This window comes from Garra rufa, chromosome 13, assembly GCF_049309525.1.
Source record: "Garra rufa chromosome 13, GarRuf1.0, whole genome shotgun sequence".
NCBI lineage: Eukaryota > Metazoa > Chordata > Actinopteri > Cypriniformes > Cyprinidae > Garra > Garra rufa.
In genome coordinates this window covers 43074194-43093000 of record NC_133373.1, presented here as the reverse complement: position 1 = coordinate 43093000, position 18807 = coordinate 43074194, and positions in this window count along the sequence as shown.

Sequence of the window (18807 nt, the reverse complement as noted above, 5' to 3'; positions counted from 1 at the left end):
TTGAAGTTACTTTGAGTTTCTCAGTCACTCACCTTGATTTGCTTTTCATTAATTTCATTGCATTTCAAATTTTGTCCATAACAAAAAGAGTATACATACTATACATACTTCACATCGATCATTGTTTCTTCAGATTTTTAAAACTACTTTTTTAAAACAATGTTGACCATACAAAGTAATACTTTCATAAATGTAGTGTAACATCAGTTCTGATGCTCAGCTGATCCACGAGCTAAGAACCTCCTCTTGTCCACAGTAAAAAAAAAAACCCACTCATTTACACTTACATTTAGTGATTAAGCAGACAATCGAAGCAATCAAAATCAACAAATGAGCGATGATATGCAAGTGCTATGGCAAGTCTCAGTTAGACTAGTGCAGTACACATAGCAAGTTTTTTTTAAAATGATATAATAAATAAAAAGAAAACAGATAGACTGGAAAAATAATTGAGCAAGCTATTGTTAGAGGTAGGTTTTTTTGCTTTTTGTTAATTGTATAATAAATAAAAAGAAACCGATAGAATACAAAAAGAATAGAGAAGTACTGTAAGTGTGCTAGTTTTTTATTAAAGAGAAAATAAACAGTTAGTAAATTAATAGAGTGCAAGTCTAAAGGGTCAAGTTTTTTAAAGAATAGAATTAGAACAGAGAGTGCTAGAGTTAGAGGGTCAAATAAAGATGGAAGAGATGTGTTTTTAGCCATTTTTTGAAGATGGCCAAGGATTGAGTTGGGCAGGTCATACCACCAGGAGGGAACAGTTCATGTAAAAGTCAGTGAAAGTGAATTTGTGCCTCTTTGGGATGGCACAATAATGCACCATTTATTTGCAAAACTTAAGCTTCTGGGCATATAAATCTGAAGTAATGAATTTAGGTAAAGGGGTGCAGAGCCAGGGGTGGTTTTATAGGCAAAAATTAATGCCTTGAATTTTAAGCTAGCATCTATAGGTAGCCAGTGCAAATTGATAAACATGCTTTCCTTTTGGCTCATTAAAAATTTACCTTGCAGTCGTGTTCTAGATTATTGTAAAAGTTTGATAAAACTGTCTGGAAGACCTGCCAAGAGAGCATTGCAACAGTCAAGAGAATAAGAGATTGAACAAGGAGATGTGAAGCATGTTCCAGAAGAAAGGGCCTGGGGCCGTATGTGTGTCAAAATTCTAAGAATGACATAATTTTACTATTAGTCTTAAACTTAAGAATAAGGGTGATTCATAAAGACACACACTTTCCAATGAAGATATGACATATTGGAGTTATACAATGATATAAAGTTGATAAGTCAATATAAACTTTATCAAGATAGGTTTTTTTTTAGCAAGTGGCCAAGTAAAATTTAGTAACTTCATCCACTCTACAAAGCAATGTGTAAATATTGTGGCACTAACCACACCAAACACAACACTTCACAGCTGAAGCTTTGAATAACAGCGTAATATAACTTGTCCATAGCATGGGATTGTTGTGATTTAGGCATTGATCACAAATATTAAATCAAAACGTGTTGCCTACTGTATTTCATATGCATACTTAATGTTGTTTATGTTGTTATTGCTATTGACTATTTAGTTTGGTTTCTCCCATCTCCCCCGCTGCTCTGGGTGTGTTTTGGTTCCTGCTTAATTTCCCACACCTGTGTATCCCAATCATTGTGTCTTTATAAGTTTGTGTCTTTGCTTTGTTGCTTGTCGGTCTTTGATGTTACCACCCTGTGTTTCCTGAGTTTCCTATTGGATTTATTAAATACCTTTCGTTTCACATCGTCGTTGTTCGTGTGTTCCTGTCTGAATCGTGACATTGATGACACTCGGGACCCGGTTTCAAAAAATAGCAGTTTCAGGCTCTCAAAATGCCGGATCCGTCTGGACGAAACTCCGATACAATATAAAATGTCTATGTATACATCTAAACGTGTAGCTCTGTGTGGACTGGCCCAAAGGCTTTCCCTTTGCTCTTTCCTTTAAAATTAATTTAAAAAAATTACTTGGTTCTAGAAGCAAAGTAGTGCTCCATTTATAAACACTACTGTATTATGCATTATACAGAGGCAAAATGAAAGTTTTAGTTCCCCTAAGAAATACATTCATAGAAACTGCCTCCCCCAATTGTATTGTGATTCATTTAACATCTCAACTGAATTGAATCATCACATCGATTTTTAACCGGTTTGTGGTGTATCATTATGTCTCTATTCAAACACTGTCAAAATTTTGTGAACATCCAATGTCTGGAAAAACAGGGCATGATGTTTTATGTTTTGTGTTGCCAAGGCGTTGGATTGTTATTATTATTAGGGTTAAAGGTAATTCTGTACATTTACTCACTAAAATGAAACAATAAACTCCCAACAACTGATTGGACAAAAGATCATATTTCAAGAAAATGATTCACCCATCTGACATCTGAACACACAAACTGCTGGTACCAGTAACTAACAACATCCAAACAAAAAAATGAAAGTATTTGTGCCATTGGAACTACTTTGAGCTTTCCAGTCACTCCTGTTCTATGGAATCTTTACATTCTGCCTTATCTCTGTTACAAAAACAAATACTATAAATGGACCAGTGTGCTGTCAGTGCACTCCCTGAAAAAAAATTCATGTAATTACAATCATTTTAAGTTTCTCAATCACTTTGAATTCTTTCTTGCAAAAAAGGAGCAACCAAGCATGTTGTAGCTTCACTACATACCTGACATAGATCAGAGTGCTGTCAGTGCTTTCCCTATAACCACATCATTACTTGCATTAACTTTTGATCAGTCATACACTTAATCGGGAAGTAACACCAATACATTTTCTGTAGTGTGACTGTTGAATTCAAATAAAACTGTTATTGCCTTATGTTTATATAGCCACTGAGACATACAATATTGATGTACTGACAGCATCTAAATGCACAATATTGACTTTTTGGCAACATTTAAAATGTGAAATATTTATGTAATAACTTTGACAGACAACTGCTTTGGTTAGTCAGAGGTAGGAGGGGGATTTGCGCCTAAAAATGTTTTTGAATGCTATATTGTTACTAAAATGACAATTTTCTTGCACATTTAATTCTATTATGTTTTATGTCTTATTATATTCACTAAAACGGATATATTTATGTTTGGGGGTAGTTTTAAGGAATCTAAAAAATGTTTTTTCTATGAAATGCTAAAAGTGCATTTAAACAAATATCTCTGTGATACAAAAGATTTGTAAATATTAAGTTTATTAGCTGTAAATATATAATTATGTTTACATTTTAAATGTTTCAGTATGTCAAAATTGTACGTTTCAACATCAGTCAAAATGTGCCAAAATGTACATTTTGTACCTGTAAATGTTACATACGACCTACCTATGTATAAACTGGTTCTGGCTGGTTCAAAACATATTGCACATACTTATTGCATTACATTTAGCAATGTGCTGTCAGCATGTTATCTGAAACGTCCAAAATACCATTATTCGAAAAAGTTGATTGTGCAGTGCAACCTGTTCTGTCATTGGAGCAAGATGCTTTTTGCAGTTTTTGCAGATGCTTTTTGAATCTTGGCATAAAAGATGTAAATGTTGTCTATGTTGTCAAACTCTCTGTTGTTAGCCTGAAGCTATGATACAACATACCACTGGGCCCTTCCCTTTACTTAGGCTCAACTTTTTAATCTGTATTGCTTCACTTTGAATTCTTGAGTTGTTTTAAGTTTTATGCTTTGTCCATTTTAGTTGATGTGTTAGTTTTAATTTTATAGTGGAGTGGAGTCAGAAAACTTGGAGGTGGAAAAGTTTAGAAGGAGAATGGGATCATGGCATGAATGAGACCAGACTGATAGTGCTTTCATGAGATCATTTTCTAAGACAAAATCAAAAAAATGTGTGAGGCTGTATTATTTTCTGTTTCCTTTTAGCTACATAAAACTAATTCAAAATGTTAAAAATCAGTAATTGTTTTTATTTACTTATTTTTTTCATTTTGCATTAGTTTTATGCTTTATGTTTTATGCCACTATGACTGCACAATATTGGAATGCATCTGAAAACTACAAATAATTTCTATATTTAAAAAAATAATAAAATATAAAAAAGGACAGCCAAATATTTCACTAGCTCTGCCACAATAAGTAAATGAATAAAATAAAATAAATATCTTGTTGTTTTTGTTGTTTTGACCCATTTCAAAAACTATTAGTTTAACTATATAAAATATAAGTTCAGACATTATTAAAGTCAAGTCAAGTCAAGTCACCTTTATTTATATAGCGCTTTTAACAATACAGATTGTGTCAAAGCAACTGCACAGTATTTAAACAGCACAATAGTGTGTAAGTAACGCATTATTGTAAATAATCCATTTTCAGTTAAAGGCAGTTCATCAATGAATTCAGTGATATCATCATCCAGTTCAGTTGAAATAGTATACGATATCGCTGGAAAGTGTCCCCAACTAAGCAAGCCAGAGGCGACAACGGCAAGGAACCAAAACTCCACAGGTGACAGAAATGGAGAAAAAAACCTTGGGAGAAACCAGGCTCAGTCGGGGGACCAGTTCTCCTCTGTGCAGACGAAATCAGCAAAAAAAAAATCAAGTGAACAGTCAGTAATACAATAAGAACAAATAAATACCACAAAAACACAAATGCAGTAAGCAGTTTTAAATGTTTCATGTAGGTCTAATAATATTCAGGTATAGGAATTGAATAGTCTATTATAAAAAATACATTTTTCAACACTTCAGCACCAGCCCGGTCAGCTGTCCCAAGCATCTTTCACACTAGCCTGGCCATATTGTCATGATATGAGCGTCTCAGAATAGCTCCATTCACAGTAAATGCACCAAACCATTCTTAGACCCTGAAACACTTTATCATTCATGAACTACATCTGTGTAAATACTGCACTTCACTCTGAAACTGGTAAAGGATTTATTCAAAATAATTGCTGGCAGCACAATGTGAGAGTCATACTGAGCTACATTGTAATATCAGTTATAACACAACATACTATTGGGCCCTTCCCTAGAACTGACACGTAGCCTGAACTTGTGACATATTTAATCTGTGTTGTTTCACTTTGAATTGTTCAGTTGTTTTAAGTTTTTTTGCTTTGTCAGTTTTAGTTGATGTGTTAGTCTTTAAAAGTCTTAAAAAGTAACAGTTGTTGCGTCTTAGAGCGGGTGATGATTTCTCCAATTCAAAGCATTGAGTAAGGACACGTTTTCAAGAAATGTATTGGAAGTAGAAAGTACAGTGTTATGCTTTGGAATGTAGTGAAGTAAAAAAAGTTTCTCAAATACTCTGATAAAGTATACTTACTTCAAAAGCATTCTCAAGTGCAGTAAAAATATGCACAAAGTTAAAATTACTTTGTTACTGTCCACTGCTTTTTAGTTAGTGTAGGTTTCGTGCTTTGTCATTTGTAGTTGACGTGTTACAGTATTTCACTTACTTTGTATTGTAATAATAATCAATATTAGTCTTTTAATGATCAGGGAAGTTATAATATATGTTGGTGGCCTGATGGTGAGCCTGTTGGTTCCCCCCCCCCCCCCCCCCTACTTTGAAAATGTCTCATGCGCCCCTGAAGAAAAGTATCCGGATTTAAAATAGTAAGAAAGTGTTCATGAGAGAGTGCCTTTCTGGCAGATGATATAGGATGTATGTATAGTGCATGGGCTGGGGAGAAGTGACAAACGCCACAAATTAGAAGTACAAAACAAGTATTTGTAAAGAAAAATGTCAGAGGATTACAATATAAGCTAAGAGGAGACTTTTGCTAAAGTAAAGAAACTTTGCTTCCTTTGCTCCTGTAAACAAACGTTGTTCTCGCGAGACTAGCGAATTTGCCCGGCGCATGCACCTATGTCCTACGTCATCCTCCCAGAATGGCTTGCGCACACAACAGTAAGCGCAGCTAGAGAAAACTGTTTATACCACTTTAAATATGGGTAAACTAACAAATTTTAACAAAAAGTGGCCCACCTATATTTTATTCATGTTATTGGAGTTACTTTGAGTTTCTCAGTCACTCACCTTGATTTGCTTTTCATTAATTTCATTGCATTTCACATTTTTTCCATAACAAAAAGAGTATACATACTATACATACTTCACATCGATCATTGTTTCTTCAGATTTTTAAAACTACTTTTTTAAAACAATGTTGACCATACAAAGTAATACTTTTCATAAATGTAGTGTAACATCAGTTCTGATGCTCAGCTGATCCACGAGCTAAGAACCTCCTCTTGTCCACAGTAAAAAAAAACAAAAAAACACTCATTTACACTTACATTTAGTGATTTAGCAGACAATGGAAGCAATCAAAATCAACAAATGAGCAATGATATGTAAGTGCTATGGCAAGTCTCAGTTAGACTAGTGCAGTACACATAGCAAGTTTTTTTTTTAAATGATATAATAAATAAAAAGAAAACAGATAGACTGGAAAAATAATAGAGCAAGCTATTGTTAGAGGTAGGTTTTTTTGCTTTTTGTTAATTGTATAATAAATAAAAAGAAACCGATAGAATACAAAAAGAATAGAGAAGTACTGTAAGTGTGCTAGTTTTTTATTAAAGAGAAAATAAGCAGTTAGTAAATTAATAGAGTGCAAGTCTAAAGGGTCAAGTTTTTTAAAGAATAGAATTAGAACAGAGAGTCCTAGAGTTAGAGGGTCAAATAAAGATGGAAGAGATGTGTTTTTAGCCATTTTTTGAAGATGGCCAAGGATTGAGTTGGGCAGGTCATACCACCAGGAGGGAACAGTTCATGTAAAAGTCAGTGAAAGTGAATTTGTGCCTCTTTGGGATGGCACAATAATGCACCATTTATTTGCAAAACTTAAGCTTCTGGGCATATAAGTCTGAAGTAATGGATTTAGGTAAAGGGGTGCAGAGCCAGGGGTGGTTTTATAGGCAAAAATTAATGCCTTGAATTTTAAGCTAGCATCTATAGGTAGCCAGTGCAAATTGATAAACATGCTTTCCTTTTGGCTCATTAAAAATTTACCTTGCAGTCGTGTTCTAGATTATTGTAAAAGTTTGATAAAACTGGCTGGAAGACCTGCCAAGAGAGCATTGCAACAGTCAAGAGAATAAGAGATTGAACAAGGAGATGTGAAGCATGTTCCAGAAGAAAGGGCCTGGGGCCGTATGTGTGTCAAAATTCTAAGAATTACATAATTTTACTATTAGTCTTAAACTTAAGAATAAGGGTGATTCATAAAGACACACACTTTCCAATGAAGATATGACATATTGGAGTTATACAATGATATAAAGTTGATAAGTCAATATAAACTTTATCAAGATAGGTTTTTTTTAGCAAGTGGCCAAGTAAAATTTAGTAACTTCATCCACTCTACAAAGCAATGTGTAAATATTGTGACACTAACCACACCAAACACAACACTTCACAGCTGAAGCTTTGAATAACAGCGTAATATAACTTGTCCATAGCATGGGATTGTTGTGATTTAGGCATTGATCACAAATATTAAATCAAAACGTGTTGCCTACTGTATTTCATATGCATACTTAATGTTGTTTATGTTGTTATTGCTATTGACTATTTAGTTTGGTTTCTCCCATCTCCCCCGCTGCTCTGGGTGTGTTTTGGTTCCTGCTTAATTTCCCACACCTGTGTATCCCAATCATTGTGTCTTTATAAGTTTGTGTCTTTGCTTTGTTGCTTGTCGGTCTTTGATGTTACCACCCTGTGTTTCCTGAGTTTCCTATTGGATTTATTAAATACCTTTCGTTTCACATCGTCGTTGTTCGTGTGTTCCTGTCTGAATCGTGACAGTGATGACACTCGGGACCCGGTTTCAAAAAATAGCAGTTTCAGGCTCTCAAAATGCCGGATCCGTCTGGACGAAACTCCGATACAATATAAAATGTCTATGTATACATCTAAACGTGTAACTCTGTGTGGACTGGCCCAAAGGCTTTCCCTTTGCTCTTTCCTTTAAAATTAATTTAAAAAAATTACTTGGTTCTAGAAGCAAAGTAGTGCTCCATTTATAAACACTACTGTATTATGCATTATACAGAGGCAAAATGAAAGTTTTAGTTCCCCTAAGAAATACATTCATAGAAACTGCCTCCCCCAATTGTATTGTGATTCATTTAACATCTCAACTGAATTGAATCATCACATCGATTTTTAACCGGTTTGTGGTGTATCATTATGTCTCTATTCAAACACTGTCAAAATTTTGTGAACATCCAATGTCTGGAAAAACAGGGCATGATGTTTTATGTTTTGTGTTGCCAAGGCGTTGGATTGTTATTATTATTAGGGTTAAAGTGAATTCTGTACATTTACTCACTAAAATGAAACAATAAACTCCCAACAACTGATTGGACAAAAGATCATATTTCAAGAAAATGATTCACCCATCTGACATCTGAACACACAAACTGCTGGTACCAGTAACTAACAACATCCAAACAAAAAAATGAAAGTATTTGTGCCATTGGAACTACTTTGAGCTTTCCAGTCACTCCTGTTCTATGGAATCTTTACATTCTGCCTTATCTCTGTTACAAAAACAAATACTATAAATGGACCAGTGTGCTGTCAGTGCACTCCCTGAAAAAAAATTCATGTAATTACAATCATTTTAAGTTTCTCAATCACTTTGAATTCTTTCTTGCAAAAAATAGCAACCAAGCATGTTGTAGCTTCACTACATACCTGACATAGATCAGAGTGCTGTCAGTGCTTTCCCTATAACCACATCATTACTTGCATTAACTTTTGATCAGTCACACACTTAATCGGGAAGTAACACCAATACATTTTCTGTAGTGTGACTGTTGAATTCAAATAAAACTGTTATTGCCTTATGTTTATATAGCCACTGAGACATACAATATTGATGTACTGACAGCATCTAAATGCACAATATTGACTTTTTGGCAACATTTAAAATGTGAAATATTTATGTAATAACTTTGACAGACAACTGCTTTGGTTAGTCAGAGGTAGGAGGGGGATTTGCGCCTAAAAATGTTTTTGAATGCTATATTGTTACTAAAATGACAATTTTCTTGCACATTTAATTCTATTATGTTTTATGTCTTATTATATTCACTAAAACGGATATATTTATGTTTGGGGGTAGTTTTAAGGAATCTAAAAAATGTTTTTTCTATGAAATGCTAAAAGTGCATTTAAACAAATATCTCTGTGATACAAAAGATTTGTAAATATTAAGTTTATTAGCTGTAAATATATAATTATGTTTACATTTTAAATGTTTCAGTATGTCAAAATTGTACGTTTCAACATCAGTCAAAATGTGCCAAAATGTACATTTTGTACCTGTAAATGTTACATACGACCTACCTATGTATAAACTGGTTCTGGCTGGTTCAAAACATATTGCACATACTTATTGCATTACATTTAGCAATGTGCTGTCAGCATGTTATCTGAAACGTCCAAAATACCATTATTCGAAAAAGTTGATTGTGCAGTGCAACCTGTTCTGTCATTGGAGCAAGATGCTTTTTGCAGTTTTTGCAGATGCTTTTTGAATCTTGGCATAAAAGATGTAAATGTTGTCTATGTTGTCAAACTCTCTGTTGTTAGCCTGAAGCTATGATACAACATACCACTGGGCCCTTCCCTTTACTTAGGCTCAACTTTTTAATCTGTATTGCTTCACTTTGAATTCTTGAGTTGTTTTAAGTTTTATGCTTTGTCCATTTTAGTTGATGTGTTAGTTTTAATTTTATAGTGGAGTGGAGTCAGAAAACTTGGAGGTGGAAAAGTTTAGAAGGAGAATGGGATCATGGCATGAATGAGACCAAACTAATAGTGCTTTCATGAGATCATTTTCTAAGACAAAATCAAAAAAGTGTGTGAGGCTGTATTATTTTCTGTTTCCTTTTAGCTACATAAAACTAATTCAAAATGTTAAAAATCAGTAATTGTTTTTATTTACTTATTTTTTTCATTTTGCATTAGTTTTATGCTTTATGTTTTATGCCACTAGGACTGCACAATATTGGAAAGCATCTGAAAACTACAAATAATTTCTATATTTAAAAAAATAATAAAATATAAAAAAGGACAGCCAAATATTTCACTAGCTCTGCCACAATAAGTAAATGAATAAAATAAAATAAATATCTTGTTGTTTTTGTTGTTTTGACCCATTTCAAAAACTATTAGTTTAACTATATAAAATATAAATTCAGACATTATTAAAATCCAGCAATTACTTTGTATTGTAATAATAATCAATATTAGTGTTTTAATGATCAGGCAAGTTATAACATATGTTGGTGGTCCGATGGTGAGCCTGTTGCTTCCCCCCTGCTTTGAAAATGTCTCATGACCCCTGAAGAAAAGTATCCGGATTTAAAATAGTAAGAAAGTGTTCATGAGAGAGTGCCTTTCTGGCAGATGATATAGGATGTATGTATAGTGCATGGGCTGGGGAGAAGTGACAAACGCCACAAATTAGAAGTACAAAACAAGTATTTGTAAAGAAAAATGTCAGAGGATTAAGATATAAGCTAAGAGGAGACTGTTTTTTTTCTTTGCTAAAGTAAAGAAACTTTGCTTCCTTTGCTCCTGTAAACAAACGTTGTTCTCGTGAGACTAGCGAATTTGCCCGGCGCATGCACCTATGTCCTACGTCATCCTCCCAGAATGGCTTGCGCACACAACAGTAAGCGCAGCTAGAGAAAACGGTTTATACCACTTTAAATATGGGTAAACTAACAAATTTTAACAAAAAGTGGCCCACCTATATTTTATTCATGTTATTGGAGTTACTTTGAGTTTCTCAGTCACTCACCTTGATTTGCTTTTCATTAATTTCATTGCATTTCACATTTTTTCCATAACAAAAAGAGTATACATACTATACATACTTCACATCGATCATTGTTTCTTCAGATTTTTAAAACTACTTTTTTAAAACAATGTTGACCATACAAAGTAATACTTTTCATAAATGTAGTGTAACATCAGTTCTGATGCTCAAAACACTCATTTACACTTACATTTAGTGATTTAGCAGACAATGGAAGCAATCAAAATCAACAAATGAGCAATGGTATGTAAGTGCTATGGCAAGTCTCAGTTAGACTAGTGCAGTACACATAGCAAGTTTTTTTTTAAATTATATAATAAATAAAAAGAAAACAGATAGACTGGAAAAATAATAGAGCAAGCTATTGTTAGAGGTAGGTTTTTTTGCTTTTTGTTAATTGTATAATAAATAAAAAGAAACCGATAGAATACAAAAAGAATAGAGAAGTACTGTAAGTGTGCTAGTTTTTTATTAAAGAGAAAATAAACCGTTAGTAAATTAATAGAGTGCAAGTCTAAAGGGTCAAGTTTTTTAAAGAATAGAATTAGAACAGAGAGTGCTAGAGTTAGAGGGTCAAATAAAGATGGAAGAGATGTGTTTTTAGCCATTTTTTGAAGATGACAGATTGAGTTGGGCAGGTCATACCACCAGGAGGGAACAGTTCATTTAAAAGTCAGTGAAAGTGAATTTGTGCCTCTTTGGGATGGCACAATAATGCACCATTTATTTGCAAAACTTAAGCTTCTGGGCATATAAGTCTGAAGTAATGAATTTAGGTAAAGGGGTGCAGAGCCAGGGGTGGTTTTGTAGGCAAAAATTAATGCCTTGAATTTTAAGCTAGCAGCTATTGGTAGCCAGTGCAAGTAGATAAACATGCTTTCCTTTTGGCTCATTAAAAATTTACCTTGCAGTCGTGTTCTAGATTATTGTAAAAGTTTGATAAAACTGGCTGGAAGACCTGCCAAGAGAGCATTGCAACAGTCAAGAGAACAAGAGATTGAACAAGGAGATGTGAAGCATGTTCCAGAAGAAAGGGCCTGGGGCCGTATGTGTGTCAAAATTCTAAGAATGACATAATTTTACTATTAGTCTTAAACTTAAGAATAAGGGTGATTCATAAAGACACACACTTTCCAATGAAGATAAGACGTATTGGAGTTATACAATGATATAAAGTTGATAAGTCATTATAAACTTTATCAAGAACTTTAAACTTTACCAAACACAACACTTCACAGCTGAAGCTTTGAATAACAGCGTAATATAACTTGTCCATAGCATGGGATTGTTGTGATTTAGGCATTGATCACAAATATTAAATCAAAACGTGTTGCCTACTGTATTTCATATGCATACTTAATGTTGTTTATGTTGTTATTGCTATTGACTATTTAGTTTGGTTTCTCCCATCTCCCCCGCTGCTCTGGGTGTGTTTTGGTTCCTGCTTAATTTCCCACACCTGTGTATCCCAATCATTGTGTCTTTATAAGCTTGTGTCTTTGCTTTGTTGCTTGTCGGTCTTTGATGTTATCACCCTGTGTTTCCTGAGTTTCCCATTGGATTTATTAAATACCTTTCGTTTCACATCGTCGTTGTTTGTGTGTTCCTGTCTGAATCGTGACAGTGATGACACTCGGGACCCGGTTTCAAAAAATAGCGGTTTCAGGCTCTCAAAATGCCGGATCCGTCTGGACGAAACTCCGATACAATATAAAATGTTTATGTATACATCTAAACGTGTAACTCTGTGTGGACTGGCCCAAAGGCTTTCCCTTTGCTCTTTCCTTTTAAAATTTATTTAAAAAAATTACTTGGTTCCAGAAACAAAGTAGTGCTCCATTTATAAACACTACTGTATTATGCATTATACAGAGGGAAAATGAAAGTTTTAGTTCCCCTAAGAAATACATTCATAGAAACTGCCTCCCCCAATTGTATTGTGATTTATTTAACATCTCAACTGAATTGAATCGTCACATCGATTTTCAACCGGTTTGTGGTGTATCATTATGTCTCTATTCAAACACTGTCAAAATTTTATGAACACCCAATGTCTGGAAAAACAGGGCATGATGTTTTACGTTTTGAGTTGCCAAGGCGTTGCATTGTTATTATTATTAGGGTTAAAGGTAATTCTGTACATTTACTCGCTAAAATGAAACAATAAACTCCCAACAACTGATTGGACAAAAGACCATATTCCAAGAAAATGCTTCACCTATCTGACATCTGAACACACAAACTGCTGGTACCAGTAACTAACAACATCCGACAGAAAATAAAAGTATTTGTGTCTTTAGAACTACTTTCCAGTCACTCCTGTTCTATGGAATCTTTACATTCTGCCTTGTCTCTGTTACAAAAACAAATACTATAAATGGACCAGTGTGCTGTCAGTGCACTCCCTGAAAAAAAATTCATGTAATTACAATCATTTTAAGTTTCTCAATCACTTTGAATTCTTTCTTGCAAAAAAGAGCAACCAAGCATGTTGTAGCTTCACTACATACCTGACATAGATCAGTATGCTGTCAGTGCTTTCCCTATAACCATACTTGCATTAACTTTTGATCAGTCACACACTTAAACACCGGGAAGTAACACCAATACATTTTTCTGTAGTGTGACTGTTGAATTTTAATAAAACTGTTATGGCCTTGGCAGTGATTTATAAGAAAACAAAGTTGAATGTATATCCTTTTCTTTGCTGAACGGGTCTGTAATAGCCAGAGAAGTTATCTGTTAGCATTCCCATTTGTATAACAAATATGGATTTCTCAGTATTTGTTAGTTGGGCATGGCAGGCAGAATGCAGGCTGAGTGAGATCTGAAGCACAGGAGAAACAGAATTAAAAATCAAAAAAAAAAAAAATACTGGGACAATGGGTGGCAGAGCTGGGCAAGTTGGGACCTGTCCTGCAGAGTTTTTAGCTCCAACCCTAATCAAACACACCTGCCTTTAGCTTTCTAGTGATCTTAAAAACATTGCTGGTTCAGGTGGGTCTAAATCTAGTATCCGCATCAGTTCCAGCAGGTCAGGTTAGTCAAGTTCACATCAGCTGACTCTCAGCTGATCCATGTCTACCTATAGGGATGTGACACCTATCACAGCACTCATATATAAGGTCCTTCAGTGTTAATTATGTCTTTCTTTTGTCAGTCAATAAAAAAATTATGTTTCTTGAGGAAAACGTTTCAGGAATTATCTCTATATAGTGGACTTCAATGGTGCCCCCCAGTTTGAACTTCCAAATGCAATTTAAATGCAGCTTCAAAGGACTCTAAACGATCCCAGCCAAGGAATAATCTTATCTAGCAAAACGATTGGTCATTTTCAAAACAAATTGACAATTTATATACTTTTTAACCTCAAACGCTCATCTTGTCTAAGTCTGTGTGAACTGTTTTTTTCCAGTTCAAGACAGTTAGGGAATGTTAAAAACCTCCCATCTCATTTTTTCCTCCAACTTTAAAATCGTCCTACATCACTGCAGAAGTATCGACCCAGTGTTTACAAAATGAACGTACAAAGATCATCAAACGCCCTTTACAAAAAAAAGGTAAAACAGTGATGTAGGAAGAAATAGGAGTTTTTCAACATACCCTAACTGTCTTGACCCGTACACAGATTATACATTGCAGAGGCGAGACAAAATGAGCATTTGAGGTTAAAAAGTATATCAATTGTCAGTTTGTTTCAAAAATGACATATCGTTTTGCTAGATAAGACCCTTTATCCTCGGCTGGGATTGTTTAGAGCCCTTTTAACCTTTAAACTGCATTTGGGAAGTTCAAACTTCAGCATAGAAGTCCACTATATGGAGAGAATGTGTTAAGGACAAGTGCAAGCCTGAGCTGCTCTGAGCCCATTTATCAAACTTCAGTATATTGAGTGGGCATGTACTGTATTTATATTCATCTTTCTTTAGATACTTCTCTTTACCATGTCATTATTTATACAATAATTCTAGGCACACTTGGTCAATATTTGATTGGCTTTTTACATTTACAAAACAAATACTGTGTTCCAGTCTTGCATATCAGTAACTATTTGGAGCAGACGTGATGATTTCAAATGAAACAGATTTTGACAATGTGTTTCTCTGATTCCGGGAACTATCATGAGCTCTCTGTACATGAGCATTTTCAATGTTGTGAAAAAACATGCAAAAGTCCTGTCAGAGAAAGCGTCTGTTGCCCCCACTGTAGGCGCTAATTGCCAAACCTCTTCACAGAGAGAGAGAAAAGCCGCTAAAACTCTGGCCATTGTCATGGGTGTTTTTTTATCTCTGCTGGCTGCCCTTTTTTACTGCCACTGCTATTGACCCTTTCCTTAATTTCGTGACTCCTGTTGATGTTTTTGATGCTTTGGTTTGGTTTGGATACTTTAACTCCACTTGTAACCCCTTGATCTATGGCTTTTTCTATCCTTGCTTTCAGAAGGCCTTTAAGTTTCTCATATCCACCTATATCTGTGGCTTCAGTGAGTCACACACCTTGACATCTGAATGAATATGAAACCTAGATTATGCTTGAATAAATATTTGCACATTTTAAGATTTATTAACAAAGACGATTTTATTATAATGCATTTTAACACCCATTAGTCCAAACATGATCAAATGTTTTGCTTATTTAATGTTTTTCTTGAGCACTGTAATAAAATATTTATTTTGGCCTATCATCAGCATGTTGAAGTGACCTCCAGTCTTTTAAGTATTAGATGTAAGCAAAATTAAATAATTTATTTACTAATACCACTAATACCTCAACAATGGTTTTTTAAAATATGTAAAATGTAGTTGTTCCCAGATATGCAAATAATTTTGTTCTTTATGATTCACAACCAAACATCTTTCATTTAAAGTATGTTTTTGTCATATAAATTATGCTATTAAATTCATAGCTACTAATATTATATCATGTGTCCATGTTCATGTAAAGTGGGTCAATTTGATGTGAGATGTCACGGTAAACCACACTTTTTTCTCTAAACCTGGATGAATTACTGTAGAGAATTTGTTAGCTCAAATAATTTAAAATGATCAGTAAGTATGTGTGTGCACATGTGTCACAGTCAGGCGGGTTGTGGAGTGGAGATGGAGGAGAACCGGATTAAATGAAATATAAAGTAGTTTATTAAATGAAACACTGCAAATGAATACAAACAAAAACCGGGAGCAAGAAGGAACACATGTAACATTAACGACGGACAGCTGGGAGTGATCAGACACAGACTTAAATACACAGAAAACAAGGCGTGGTAACAAACGAGATAACAAGATGACGAGGGGGAAATACAAATATGGGCATAGACTAAACCAAATGGAAACAAAACTAGAGGGAAAGACAAGGACTAAACCATATGAAATGAAGCTAGCGCAAGTTCTGCCAGGAAGACTCAATTGGTCGCGTCACTAATTACCTCCTCATCTCCCAATCATATAATTTACTGTAGCTTTAAAGGGTAGCGCTTACCATGTCTGAGTTCGCAGATGCTGTCGCTCCAGCACACAGCCGTGAAACTGGAATCCAGCCGCAGTTTGCAAGGAGCGGAGCCGTTAACTCTCTCAAAATGACAGGATTTATCACGGATACCATGGTTACTTCATTAAAAACGGCTGTCGGCATAGTTTAACGTGAACCGTGCGGTTCTCCCCCTCTGCGGATGTGTTTGCGGCTCAGGAGTCGTAACAATGTACCGTCGTCTCGCGGGCGGCGGTAGACAGAAGCAGCGGCTAGAGCTCAGTCTGGCGAATCTGTGAGCTCGAGCTGCTACACGCGCCAACCCGAGCCGGACTGCCGGAGAGAGCCGAGCGGCCGAGCGTCGACACGAACCCGCGGCGCTAACCGATGCTGTCGCTCCCGTACCTCCATCCCGAAGCCCAGCAAGCTCTCCAGCCTCGATCTAGGTAAAATCCTATTTTTCTACTGGTGGTGGTGTTTTGCCAAAGCGGTTGGCACTTTCACGAATTGTATGGCTAGCTACTAAAGCAAGATGGCCTGCGGGTTATATGTTCGTCAAACAGCTGTACACGCTATAGGTTCAAGTGGCTGCAGCTTATGCTGCCTTCATGCGCAATCGTAATTATGGTAAATACCAAAGCTATCAAGACGGCCCGTGGCCCATGCATTCTATCAAAGATAGCCTGCGTATTCAATCATGCGTTCTATCAAAAGATGGCCTGTGTATTCAATCATGCGTTCTATCAAAAGACGGGCTGTGGCCCATGCATTCTATCAAAGGACGGCCAGCGGCCAAGCGTCCTATTAAAAGATGGCCTGTGGCCCATGCGTTCTGTCAAAGGATGGCCTGTGGCCCAAGCGTTCTATCAAAAGATGGCCTGTGGCCCAAGCGTTCTATCAAAAGATGGCCTGTGGCCCAAGCGTTCTATCAAAAGATGGCCTGTGGCCCAAGCGTTCTATCAAAAGATAGTTTTTGCTAGTTTTACTTGATCTTAGTGCTGCGTTCGACACTATAGATCATGAAATACTCATAGATCGATTACAAAACTATACAGGTATTCAAGGGCAGGCTTTAAGATGGTTCAGATCATACCTGTCCGATCGCTATCACTTTGTGTATTTAAATGGGGAGTCATCGCAGCTAACACCAGTAAAGTATGGAGTGCCACAAGGATCTGTCCTAGGTCCTCTACTATTTTCAATTTACATGTTACCCCTTGGTAATATTATTAGGAAATATGGGATTAGTTTCCATTGTTATGCTGATGACACTCAACTATATATTTCAACAAGACCAGATGAAACTTCTAACTTAGCAAAGTTAACAGAGTGTGTTAAAAATGTGAAAGACTGGATGACCAATAATTTTCTACTGTTAAATTCAGATAAGACTGAAATATTACTTATTGGACCAAAAAAAGAGTACACAGAATCTCTTAAACTACAACTTGCAACTAGACGGATGTACTGTTGTTTCCTCTACAGTCAAAAATCTGGGTGTTATATTAGACAGCAACCTGTCTTTTGAAAATCATATTTCCTATGTTACTAAAACAGCATTCTTCCATCTTAGAAACATTGCTAAGCTACGGAACATGTTACCTGTTTCTGATGCAGAAAAGTTAGTTCATGCATTTATGACGTCTAGACTGGACTATTGTAATGCACTACTAGGTGGTTGTCCTGCTTCTTCAATAAATAAGCTACAGGTAGTCCAAAATGCAGCTGCTAGAGTCCTTACCAGATCAAGAAAATATGATCATATTACCCCAGTTTTACAGTCTCTACACTGGCTACCTATTAGGTTCCGTATCACTTACAAAATAATACTTCTTACCTATAAGGCCCTTAATGGTTTAGCTCCTGCATACCTAACTAGTCTCCTACTACGCTACAATCCCTCACGCTCCCTAAGGTCTCAAAACTCTGGACTTTTAGTAGTACCTAGGATAGCAAAGTCCACTAAAGGAGGGAGAGCCTTTTCTCATTTGGGTCCCAAACTCTGGAATAGCCTTCCTGATAACGTTCGGGGTTCAGACACACTCTCTATGTTTAAATCTAGATTAAAGACTCATCTCTTTAGCCAAGCATTCACATAATGTATCTCATAACGTTGTACTTCAGTTACATCTGATCAAATGCACATTAATATTCTTCAGCTTGGGCTAAACACATCATTTTTGTTTGGTTGGAAGTTGGAACAGCAGCTACGCTAATTATTTCTCTATTTGTTTCTCTGTTTCTGCCACGGGATTTCCATCCCGTGGTAACTAGGATTTACACAAGATTCAGTCTGGATTCAGAAGAAGAGATGATGCCGACCCCTCAGAGGACCGCAGATGATGCCAGCCTTGAAACAACATACAGCACTACATAATTTTCTTACAAGTTTGATCACAGCACATAATCATTGCAATTAGTGTTCATCATCTGTTCGATTACACAGTTACTGATTTTAACATTTATATCATATGTACATCGACTTGACATACAGTATTCACCACTAAATACTAAAATTAC